Below are 12,444 nucleotides of genomic sequence, written 5' to 3'. Positions count from 1 at the left end.
GGAAAGTCTTATCTCGCCAGTGTAGGATAACGAGCAGCATGCATATGGTTCTCTGTGGGCCAATCGTCTCACGTTTTCTTGGATATTCCTTAGATAGCTACCTTAGGTGCCCCAAGTAGGCATTCGATTGTGGCCAAGATGCTTTCCTTTACGATTCTACATTTCGGTGCCTCCCCCCCCCCCACCTACACAAAAAGACATTATTGCCGCGCAGCGAATTGTCGCATGCTGATAGTTCGGTGAAAGTAATGGGTCACGGGACTCTTCACTTTGCCACATACTCTTACTATATTATTGCGATAGAAATTAGGTAAACACTCAAGGCGCATTCCTGTCGTCGCCGTCATGTTCCGTATGAAGTACAAGGGTGATAACATCGTCAGCGCGCGCCACATGCTGTATGTGTGAAGGAAAGCGTAGCGGGGGGTGGGGGTGGAGGGAGGAGCCGACGATGGTGGGCCAGTCTTGTGTGCGCAACGGAGAAAAGCGGGAAGGAAGCGCGCCGCCTTCCGTCGCGCGCGATGAATTGGGGGAGTTGAGGGAGGGGGGATGGTGCGGGCCTTAAGATTCTGTGATATGTGAATCTGTGATTATGCAACATGTTTATGTGCCTTATTTGAGGCATTACACAGGGTGCTTTAGCTAACTTTAGCCAGAGTTTAAAGATATGCCGATGCACTCTAAGACGACGCGACCAAATGCATGTTGCTCACTTTTGTATGCATTGTGTCTCTATTTTTCTATTTTCTTTGTTTAGATAATTAGCCAAGATTAATTACCTTATGAAGGAACGAAGCTAGGAAAAAGTTCCAATTAGAAAGTTTCAGAGCACTTTGCAAAGCGTCCTAATAAACAGTTTCTGTCTTTCTATCTATTAATTATTAGTGTTCTTCAGCTCACTGCGGATTCCCGCGAAATACGAGAAAACATAACGTGACATGCTCGCTTGCGTGTCGTGTTTGCACTGCTCCCAAGCTTTCCCCGCACAAGCAGCCATAGGTGCACTAGCTGCTAATTAAAAAGCGACAGAGCAGCGACGCAAGCGTTGGCTGCTCGATTTAAGCTAGCAACCGTTATCTCCTGTGCTGTGTAAAGCGACTGATGGACGTGGTTCTGGTGGTAGGTGGTAATTCCAGACAGCGATAAACAGACTATCGTGCACCAACACCAGTGGCTTTTTAACGTTTGCACAGTAAAATAATTTACACCCTTGATGGTGAGAATTGCGAATCATAACACCCTTGAAGGGTGTTTTCATTCAAGAAACATCCCATCATCATGACTTTTTGCGAAGCATAGGGCAGTTCTAGATGCCATAACACCCTTTTACCCACCGAAAGGGTGCACTGACTAAGAATATTTGGGGTGGGTGCAAGGGTGTTTTTGTTTGTTTTTATCACATTCACAAACATACAATTGCACGAAGAGACGGCGTGTCCCACTGCACTAAAAACCAGTGGCGGATCCAGAAATGGGCCCTGCCTTACCCCAAGCCCGTCCCCCCCGAGACATGTCGGGCTTTCAAAGCCGACAAAACTCCTGAAGAGAGTCCCCCTCCGTTTCACTGTCTGTTTTGATAAGCCATTTTAAATATGTCCTGGGAAAAACCTGTTGCTGAAGCATACTATCTGTTATGTCACAGTGTTCTAGGTAGCACACAGTTCCTAAATGTCGTCACGCACAAATTCCGCGGAATCCAAAAGCGCGCACCTACTTTTTCTAGTATTGAATACTTAACCAAAAGAAAAATGTTCAAAATGTTTTCAGCAAGGCAGAACTAGTGCAGCTCTTGCTTTTGGGACGCCAGGAATCTAGCAAAATGAATAGGCCACGTGACAGCATGCAGCTGGACGCGCCACAATTGCTCTAAAGCAGTGCGGTCGTCTAGGTTTCTTTCAAGCATGACAAAACAGGCAGAAAAGGGTGCGACGAACCATACGCGGACAAAAGATACGCCGATTCGAGAAGCTTTGACCCCACCTGACCTTCTTTCGCCGAATCAATAACCCCAATTCGTTCTGCTTCTCTCAAGTTTATAAACAAGGTAGGTTCGTTGGCAAACTTGAGCCTTCTCACCCACCACAATGCTTTGCTCAAGCAGCATCTGCAGAAAGAGCCGTGCAAAACGCTCATGGCTTCGCGTCTGCGTCAATTTACGAAGCTGGCTGTACAAAAAGAAACTATTAAGTTTGTAGTTGTATAGTAAAGGAACGTTCTTCTTGCTTACAAACAGCTGCCTGAACGGAGTGCTCAAAAAGAAAGGGAGAATAATCTTAGAAAGTATAGAGAACCAACGTACAACTTGCGATGCATAAAGTATTTACAACACCGACTAACGACGGTATTTACTGAAATATTTCCCCTCCCAAATTGGAGACAGTATTATTGCATGCATGAATAGGATATCAAGCCAATCATTGTAGATATAACGAGATTCCAGAAATTGGCGGGGCATTTGCAGACCAATCTTTGTTCACGGAACAGTGGTGAGGCATTTTTCAAGTGTGCGCGCTACTGCCCACCTGCCAAGTACGTTCGCGATGTCTTGGCATATGTAGACCTGCGCGAGACTCGCCCGTCTCCCCTCGCGAGACGGGTAGGACAGGTGCACATGCTGAATACGGGAAAGAAATACTTTGCAGAATGAAATTGAATTTTGTCAAAACACCAGAGCTCTAGATTGCAGGTTACAGCGTGCACAGGGGCGCTCTGCCAGATTTTAAAGCGAAGCTTTCTATGCCTCCTCCCTCACATTTTCCAATTCTGCTGCTGCTGCTGTCACTAGCTTGCCAGCCGCGTCGGTGGGTGGTTTGAGGGCGTGCATAATGAACATGAGAGGGACGCGGGGAAGGCGTGTGCGAGTCCTTTTAGCGAGAACTTCGTGGGCATCGCTACAATACTCTTTGGACCTCTTTGGCCGCCACAATGCCCACTGAAACACCCTGGCCATCGACACAATGCCCTCTGGAAGACTAATTACGCGTTAGCCCCCTTCTGCCCACCCCCACCCACCGCAAAAGTAGTGCAGAAGGTGCAGCACTTACTTTTTTGTACTCACATGCAACAGCGCAGAGGAGAGACAGTATCGTACTAAGGGGAGACAAGAGAATGCTTAAAGCCAACACCCAGACGAAATGTCATCACAGTTCCCACACTTTGCCAGGAAATTGTTGTTGTCATTCAATAGCCTTTACCACAGCTGCACCCTCGCCGAGCAAAGGGGTTCGGAGATGGTATAGGCACAGCTATTGAATGGGAACAATACTAAATTGCTCTGCTCGTGGTAGTATGAGTGCGAGCGTAGTTGGGTCGAAAATGACTTGTCTACCGCATGCACAAAATACCTCGATTTTGAATATATCTTCCTCATTACCCGTCAAACTGCTATTATAAGCAACTGCAGTAAGACAAAGACCGACATCAGATTATGACAACGACAACTCACGGTGCTGTCCACCAGAGGGGAATCGTTGTTATATTTGTTCTTTCTTTTGAGCGGTCATAGGCCCCACTCGCTCACCCGCTCATAAAAACAAAGAAAAAAAATCCCCGAGATCTGGATTCGCTTCGGTTGCACTTTCACGACAGCAGGCAAAGAAAGACTTTTCGTACTTGGAAACTTATGGTTTTCGTGTAATTCTGCACATGTGAAATTTCGTGGTGTCGCCTATACGTTTAGAAAGCTATTATGCAAGTACTTTTATATCTGCCGTTAATCCAAGCTATTTAAAATTTGAGTGAGCACTCCAGTTCAGAAATATGAGCATTGTGAACTTCTTGAGAATGCCAATTAAAGCTTTTTTTCTCTCTCTGTTTCTCTGTGCATAAAAGAAAAGACAGACTCGCAAGTACCTCTGTATCTTATACAATCAGGAAGGGCCACGTCTCTTTACAAATGAACGTCCAAGCAAACAAACAAAAAAGAAAGCATCGACAAATAAATTCACTTACACGCAGTTACCAGCCCACCTTTGGCCCATTTGATTTGATATCAGCCCATGTTTCTGGAAATAAATTTCCAGTGAAACTACCCGTAAACACAGAAAATGGCTTAGAGGTAGCGTAAAATAAATAGCTTTGAAAGTAATACACACACATAGTTTAAAAGAATATTTGTTTTTATGCCTTGAAAACGAAACCGAAATTGAAATAACTTCCCCCGACGGGTGTCGCCGCTATCGCCGCTACGTCATTTCCTGCGTCTCGCGGCGGGCCGCCGGGAGCACATGTGTGTGTTCTCCGTGACATTCTTGAAGTTGTGAGTAATTAGATTGTTTTTTGCTGCGTTTAGGTTGTACCACCTCGTTGTTTTCGTGTACTTTTGTACTCATCGACGCGAAGTGAGCGTCCGGAATGAAGGCGACGCGATTATGCGTGAGAAAGAAGGGCACCAGCGGCCTACGACATCGGTGTTTCTTTGTGACAGTGTGTTTACTACGCCTACGACGGCCGTCATTCGTGGCGAAGGAGAAAACATCTTCCATTCAGCCTGAACAGTGATGAAGTGGACATTTTGTTTTTCGGCGGAATGCATCGTCAACATGGTCCATCCACTACGTAAACGAAACGGCGTGCCCAGAGTACAGATCGTGACAGCGCTCCGCCTTCAAACCGAGGGCCTTTTGCAAGGCGCATGAACTGCTCATATAAAAGGTACGTACGTAGCCACGTTCAGCGTCGCGTTTTTTATGGTGCGTCATTGTGGTAGTAATTTTCGCGTAATTTATTTAAAGGACAGCGCAAGATGTGTTGGATGCGAGTGTAGTATATGTACTCCAGGCGTAGCCTATGGGCACCGAATGTGAAAAAGAAAAAAAAAATGAATGTTTCATTGTTCACGTGTCCTCAACTAGAGTTGTAGAGAATTAAGTACTGCTACGCGTCAGTATTCGGCGCAGGCAGGGAAATAATACTTTGGTTTGACTAATTGGTTCTTTCTGTTGTCAAAGATGGGCGCAGATTTATACCGGTGTCACACGGCCACTTTCGAGCACGATTGAGCGCGTTCTGGATCGAAATTTTCGACCGCGATTGGCTCCCGTCCACCGATTGTGCAACGAGGCCAAACGCGTCCAGAAATTCGATTCCAGTCAGGATCGATCGTGGCCAAAAGTGTGCAGTGTGACAATCGTATTAAATGTCGCTTGTGTACTTTCACTCAATTGTTATTATTTATTTTTTTTTGTCGGAGGTGCCGTGGTAGGTAATGGCGCAGGCAGCCTGCAATGCTTGTGGTTTCATGACTAGAACTAATGCAAAACAAAAGAACCACGACCGTCCCGGCTATGTACTTATCAATCGCTTTAAGTTGTGCTCGTTTGTTATAGAAGCTGTCGTGCTGTTGCGGATGAATGCGTGCTTGCGCTATTTGTTTGTAAATTTATCTTTTTGTATAAATAAGCACACCGAGCCTAATAAATTTTTTTCTCGTTCTTGTACTCGTTTCTTGGTTTCACGCAGGCGTGCTTATTATTACTACTATTTGTTTTCTTGTTGTGTGACTGAACCCTGCCTAAGGCGTCCTGTCAGTTGTCAACAGTATTTCTGAAATGAATTGCACTTAGCGTCCTACGGTTATTGTACGCTTCACTACCTTATTTTAATGTCTAGTTATAAAGTGTATGGTTATTGTAACTATTCTTGGCCTTTATATATGTATTTATTAAGCTGGTAAATGCTTAATTGTATTTGCAGTTTTGAGAGGTTCTTTTATTGAGTCGTCAATCTCGAATGGTATTAATGGTGGGTTGTTTTCTTGTGCCCATGCAGTTGCAGTCAGCATGAAGCAATTGCAGTCAGCATGAAGCAATTGCATGGGAACCGACTGGCTGTCTTGGGCCTACACGTTGCTGAAAAGACAGTGAAGACGTCTGACCCGACAGGTATACTTTTTTCATCACAATTGGCCTACATGTTTTTTTCACCGGCGGATGAAGACCTCCCCCAGTGAGCTCCAATTACCCCTGTCTTGCGCTAGCTGATTCGAAGTGAAGCCTGCAAAATTTTTTGACTTCATCGTAGTCTACTTCTCTACCGTCCTTGACTACCCTTCTCTTCTCTTGGCATCCATTCTGTAACTCGAATGTGCCACCGGTTATCTGCCCTATGCATTACATGGTTGAAGAAGGCACTTGGGCTAGTTGGTGCTCATTGCAGACTTGAGACATCAATAACTAGCGTGAAAAAGACAACATCAAGAGGCACATAAGAAAGAAGTCTAGACTTCAACTGAAATTTTTGCTACACAGAAACATGGAATGCACAGAATGTCGACGGACAGAAACAACACAGGAGCTATCGGAACAAATTTATGAACAGGTTAATTTCACTTACGAACATTCTTGGTAAGAGCCAGAGACGGGTGCTTACACACCTATTCCCCACTTTTTTGATGCAAAGTGGTTCATATATTTCCCTATGTACCTGCTTCTGGAGTTGCTTGAGCACACGATTGCTTTGAAACTGCTCGGTGCATGAGCACGTATGGCGATGATTGGCCATGTGGCCACCAGCCACCAAGGCACTCAAAGCTGCCCTATGTGTCCTCAAGCCAAACAGGTCGGCGTTTAAACGACCGCTTGGGGGAACAAAGATAGGGCAGCTGTCATGGCTGGTGGCCATCTGGCCAATCATTGCTGTAAGTGCTCATGCACTGAGCAGTTTCAAAGCACTCATCTGCCCAGGCGGCTCTAGGTGCAGGTCGACATCAAAATATTCGAAGCACTTTGCATCGAAAAGCGGGTGATAGGTGTGTAAGCACCACTTCCCTGGCTCTCGCCAAAAAAGAGTGTTCGTATCTCGAAATGAACCTTCCCATCGATTGGCTCCAATACCTCCTGTGTCAGGCAGGGAAAAGGAAAGATAAATGTTGCTTCCATGCGTTGAGGTCGCATCCCCTGAATCCTATGTTTCTGTGTAGCCAAAATTTCAGTTGAAGCCTAGAGTTCTGTCCTGTGTGCTTCTAGCTGTCGTCCGTTGTCTTTTTCGCACTAGTTAATGATGTCTCACATCTGCACTACATGGCCTGACCAGCTCCCTTTTTTTACTCTTTATGTCAGCTAGGATATCAGCTCCTTCATCTACTTTCTGAACCACGCTGCTGTCTTCCTGTTTCTGCTGCCATAAGGGTAGGAGTGGACATGACAAATGAAACTGAATGTCATTTAGACAGAGGAGCAGTGAGACTTCCTGTGCTTTACCTTTTGCTGTCGTACATAATAGTTGAAATTGCACCAACACATCTTTTCCACCTTGTGATTTTCCCATAGCTGTGGCAAATAAATATATAGGCTTTAAGAAACTAGAAATGCAGTTTGCCTAAGAAAGAGAATACTCTTGCACCTAAAGGTAATGTGTATGATGCTCTGACTCCTTTGATGCATGTGCCTTGAGAGGTGTTGACGTTGTTCTTCATTTCTTTCTCAGCAAGCTTTACTTGATGGGTCTGACTTTGTATAAAGAAATAAGTTCTAAAGAAACCATAATACCTAACAGGCAGAATTGTCGAGGTTGAAAGTCAAGTTTTCTTTCATGACATATTTTTTTCAGGCTGTACTAGTTGATCCATGATGTTCGACAGACAGCGCAGACTTGTACAAGGGACGTCAAAAGTGGCGAGAAATGGAACAAATGCTATCGCCTCTTTCTCCATCCTTTGTCGAGTTCACATTGTCTAACGTCATCGACCAATACCAACTAGCCCGTTTGCGTACCTGTACTAGTTGAGCCATTTAAACTATGGTACTCTAAACCAAATGTGATAAATTCAAAATTGGTGCCTTTCCTATCTTTGTACAAATACCTGTTTCATAAAATAGTTTAAAGTGTTATGGTTGATGTCATGTTTCGACACCACCATAACCTCATAAAATATCTTCACGGATGCAAAAGCTGCCTCTTGTGCAAGTTCCGTTCTAGCCTGACACGGAAAACAAACCTGGCAGAAGGTAGAGCACATGCTCTTTTGTAAACAAAACGCATGATTGCATTTTCTTGGCAGTTATTGCAATGTTTTCTGATGTTTATCTGCATGAACATTAATTATCTCAGCTGCTAAAGACACATCACTCGACACTGTGAGCAGAAAAAAGTGATTGTGCAGTACTGTTGAAGTCATGCAACATTATGTTTAAGCAAACTGGCAGGGATGCTAGCTGTTAAAAAGAAAAAGCTGACTTCTAGAAAAATTTGCACTCCTAAATGTGGAATTGAAATTCACTATGCTTATAAGCTACAAAAGATTTCCATGATGATCAGACTAGTTACACTGGCCATTTGCTGATTCAATAAGGTTCACTGAAGCTTGTTTTTAAATTCACACTGTTTTTATGCAGGGTGATGATTTTCAGTCTTGCGGAATTTTTAAATATAGTCCTGTTGCATATAGCATAATTCTAGTCCTTGAGCAGGAATATTCAAACACGCAGATATATCTAGCACAAGAAATTGAAACATATTAAACTAATTAAAAAAAATTATTATCTTTCGAATTAATTACATTATAGCTAATATAACCGAAAAGAAAGGGGCTTAACCAAGAAACCCGATGTTTATTAATCATATCCTAAGAAGCCAGCAAACACTGACACCAAGGACAAGTTAGGGTAAATTACTTGTGATTAACAAGTGAAATAAAGACATGATAAATTAATGGAAATGAAAGTGGATGAAAAAACAGCTTGCTGCAGGTGGGGAACGAACCCACGTCTTTGCATTACGCGTTAGATGCTTTACCAATTGAGCTACTGCGGGCGCCGTTTCCCCATCACTTTCTTGGGTATTTATGCTTCCTAGTAGAACGCTGGGAGTATTTGCCAGCGCCACCACATATCTGGGGCACATATTGTAATTTACGAATCATAGCCAGTGAGATTACAAGGTGTATCTACTTGGAATTGATTTCCAGAATGGCATCAGTTTGGAGATATGCACCATCAAACTTGCCGGAAAAATGCATTGTTGTTCCACTTACTTTTTTAACAAAATGTACTTTTATGCACTGAGGCACAAAAGTGCGTTGTGCACTGATGCACAACCCACTACTTTACCAGTAGTACTGAAAGCATTTTGACTCTTTATCATTAATGCACTGATGTTTAAGCTATAGAATGTCACTTGCCCTATCTTCCTATCTCTTCACGTTCCAAAGTAATCGAGCAATGCATGGCATCCAGTGGTGATGTCCGGTTGAAACAGTGGGCTGTAATTGAATTTCTCACTGCGGATGGTTCTGCGCCCTTCAACATTCATTGCCATCTGAAAGCAGTTTACGGGGATGCCTGTGTTGAAATCAGCACTGTGCGTAGGTGGGCAAGTACTGAGAAACATCAAAATCCAGCCGCATCAAATGTCCAGGATCAGCACCGAACTGGACAGCCCACAATGGCTTCTTATGAGGATCATCAACATCAGGCAGACGAGTTGAATCGAGTGAATCGTAGGATCAAGCAACACCAGATTGCAGCAACACTCGCTATTTCCATTGGTTCAGTGAACCACATAATTAAAAACCTCCTGGGTTACAAGAATTGAACTTGTTGGCTATGCTTCGACTTTTTCATGTCAGTCGTCAGTTACCGTGACACCCAACAAGCGCAGGTCTTCTTGTAACGCAGGTCTTTAATGATGTGTTTCGCTGAGGCAATGGAAATGGTGAGTGTTGCAATCTGGTGTTGCTTGATCCTGCGATTGCACCGAGTCAACTCATCTGCTGATGTTCATGACCCTCATCAGAAGCCATTGTGGGTCATCCGTTTCCGTGCTGATCCTGGAGATTTGATGTGGTAGGATTTTGGTCTTTCACAGTCCTTGCCCACCTCTGCACAGTGCTGACGTCAACACAGGCATTCCTGTAAACTGCAGTCAAATGGCCATGAATGTTGATATGCGCACAACCTTCCACAGTCAGAAATTCAATTACAGCCTGTTGTTTCAACTGGACGTCACCACTGGATGCCATGAATTGCTCGATTATTCTGGAACGAGAAGAGATATGAAGGCGAGGCAAGTGACATTCGATAGCTTAAGCATAAGTGCATCAATGATAAAAAGTTCAAAATGTTTGCTGTAATATTGGCAAAGTAGTGGGCTTGGAGGCAATAATTTCTGAATTGCCCTCATATAGTTGTGTAGCCTGTCTCTCCTACATTCATGATGTGGCAGATTAAATGCCTTATTCTTTCGAAATAACGATTTCCTGGAAGTAAGCACTATCTGTGCTTGTTTTCTTTAACCTGCTCTTCATGTGATCTTGAAATATTAAAGTGAATGATGCAGGGAAGCGTTGCTAGTCATGTTTCGTGTACTTTTCCTGACATTAAATTGCCACAAATCATTTTGCAGGTAGAAAAGAAGCAGATGGCTACAGTGATCAATGAAGAAATGGCTTCATCTATGATGGCTCGCCTTAGGACATCGGAATGGAGCTACAAAAAGGCATCATCATCCTCGCCTGTGCCCTGGAACTTTGGTTTGAATGAGACTGTTCTTCAATGTAGAACGGCCGCAAGACTTGTCACCACAAGGCATAGTGCAAGCTCAAAATATTGTACAGGAGGCTAGAATAAATGACCCTCCATGCAGTCACTCTGTATCTGTGATAAATGGGGCCATTTCACGCAGAACACTCACAAGTGATAATGTGTTTTCTCTCAAAGTTGCTATGCAGTGCGTTTGTAAACACATTACCTATTGTATGCACACCATACATAACATTTCTGTGTGCTAGCCTAACTGTAGACTTAGAAACAAACAATGAAGTGCATATGTACCCGCTTCCACATGCCGTACTTCAAGGGCTATTATATTGCTCATTACACCCGATAGGTGAAGGGGTAATATATTCCTGATCACACCCTTACACCCCATGGGTCGAAGGGTAATATGTTGTTCAAAACACCCTCAAGGGATAGGGTGTTATTGGAATATAGAATAACCATCATAAGGGTGTAATTCCCTATAAAACCCAGCTTTTTCAAGGGTGCTAGGGGGTTAGTTATAGACACCGAAAAAAACCCTTAGGGGTGTAAATTATTTTACAGTGTGGTGCGGAATATATGACAGCACAGTCATTGGCCCAATGTTTTTACCATCACTCTGACCGGCAAGAGGTATGTCAGTTCCTCAAAGGGCAGGTTGAAGACTTCCGCTGCAACATGCCACCAGCCCAGCTTGACGCAATGTGGTGTCAGCACGAGGGGGCCAGTCAAGCACGACATTCAAGCACGAGCAATCCTTGATGATACTTTCCCAGGGCAATGGTTAGGGACAAACGGGCCTGTGCTGTGGCCGGCAATGTCATCCGGCCTCAACCCTCTTGACTTTTTCTTCTGGGGCTATATTAAGGATCACGTATACACGACGGAAACTACGACTCCAGAAGCCTTACAGGAGAAGATAACTGAAGTCTGCCACAGCATTTCACCGACGGTGCTCAAGGCAGCGACAGCAAGCGCTCTCAGAAGGTCCTAGTGTTGTATCGCTGCAGAAGGTGACCTGCTCGAGTGCTTGCTGTGAAAGCGCATGAAAAATAAACGTAAATTAGGTGAAAGGCTGTGTCTGGTCATTAACGCTACTCTTATTCCACCATTTGCAGCCTTCTGAAAACTGAGTTTTTTATTCAGGGATGTTCAATTTGCTTACAGCTATCGCGAAATGACGGGCCTGTTGCTTCCGGCAGCACAAGCGATAACCGCTGCGTCTGCTTATCGCTATAACAAATTTTGTGAGGGGAGCACATCGCTGGCGTAAACAGCACAGCCAACGCCTACGTGGTTGCCCTGTCACCTTTTAAGTCGTAGCGCGCCTATGGCTGTATGTGCGATGAACGTTGGGGAGCAGTGAAATCACCACGCGCAAGCGGGCATGTCACTAGTTTTGTAGTTCGCGGGCATCATCAGTAAGCTCAAATACACTAATACGTAATATGTATATATATACAGAAAGACAGAAACTGTTTATTCGGACGCTTTGCAAACCGCTCTGCAATTTTCTAAATGGACTTTCTTTCCTAACTTCGTTACTTCAGAAGTTGGCTTATCAATCTTGACTAAATATCTAATAAAGCAAAATACAAAATATGGCGTGACGCACTACGTACAAAACTGAGCAACATGCCTTTGGTCACGCCGTCCTAGAGTGTATCGGCATATTTTTAAACTCTGGCTAAAATTAGCTGGAACACCCTGTATATTGTCACTTTTTCTTAGATACGTTGATTTATTGGTTACTTACGTATATTTAAATATCTTGTTGTGAGGTTTGTGGATACATTCAGTGAACTTTGTTTCCAGAGACACTTTTTTTGCTTTTTAGCAATATTTATCTTGGCATTTGTGTATTCCATTGTACTTCGAATTTCTAATGTATATTTTGCAGAACTGCGGCTTCTTATATGTGATCTCTGTTGCCACTACGATTTCGGTGCAATTACACTATGCAGCCGAT

General features: G+C 43.9%; 1 protein-coding gene and 1 long non-coding RNA gene across 2 annotated transcripts in view; one reads left to right on the top strand and one right to left on the bottom strand.

Annotated features, from left to right (window-relative positions):
• The window catches only part of LOC139051397 (uncharacterized), a 66,149-nt gene that overhangs the window by 50,744 nt on the left and 2,961 nt on the right, over positions 1-12,444 (bottom strand). The window lies entirely within an intron of this gene.
• LOC139051317 (uncharacterized) lies at positions 4,512-11,038 on the top strand. Its single transcript, XR_011509326.1, has 3 exons — positions 4,512-4,653; positions 5,770-5,882; positions 10,342-11,038. It is a non-coding gene; the product is annotated as an uncharacterized lncRNA (long non-coding RNA).

This window comes from Dermacentor albipictus, unplaced genomic scaffold (genome assembly GCF_038994185.2).
Source record: "Dermacentor albipictus isolate Rhodes 1998 colony unplaced genomic scaffold, USDA_Dalb.pri_finalv2 scaffold_11, whole genome shotgun sequence".
NCBI lineage: Eukaryota > Metazoa > Arthropoda > Arachnida > Ixodida > Ixodidae > Dermacentor > Dermacentor albipictus.
The sequence above is the reverse complement of the archived record's forward strand: the minus strand, read 5'-3'. Positions and strand labels throughout refer to the sequence as shown.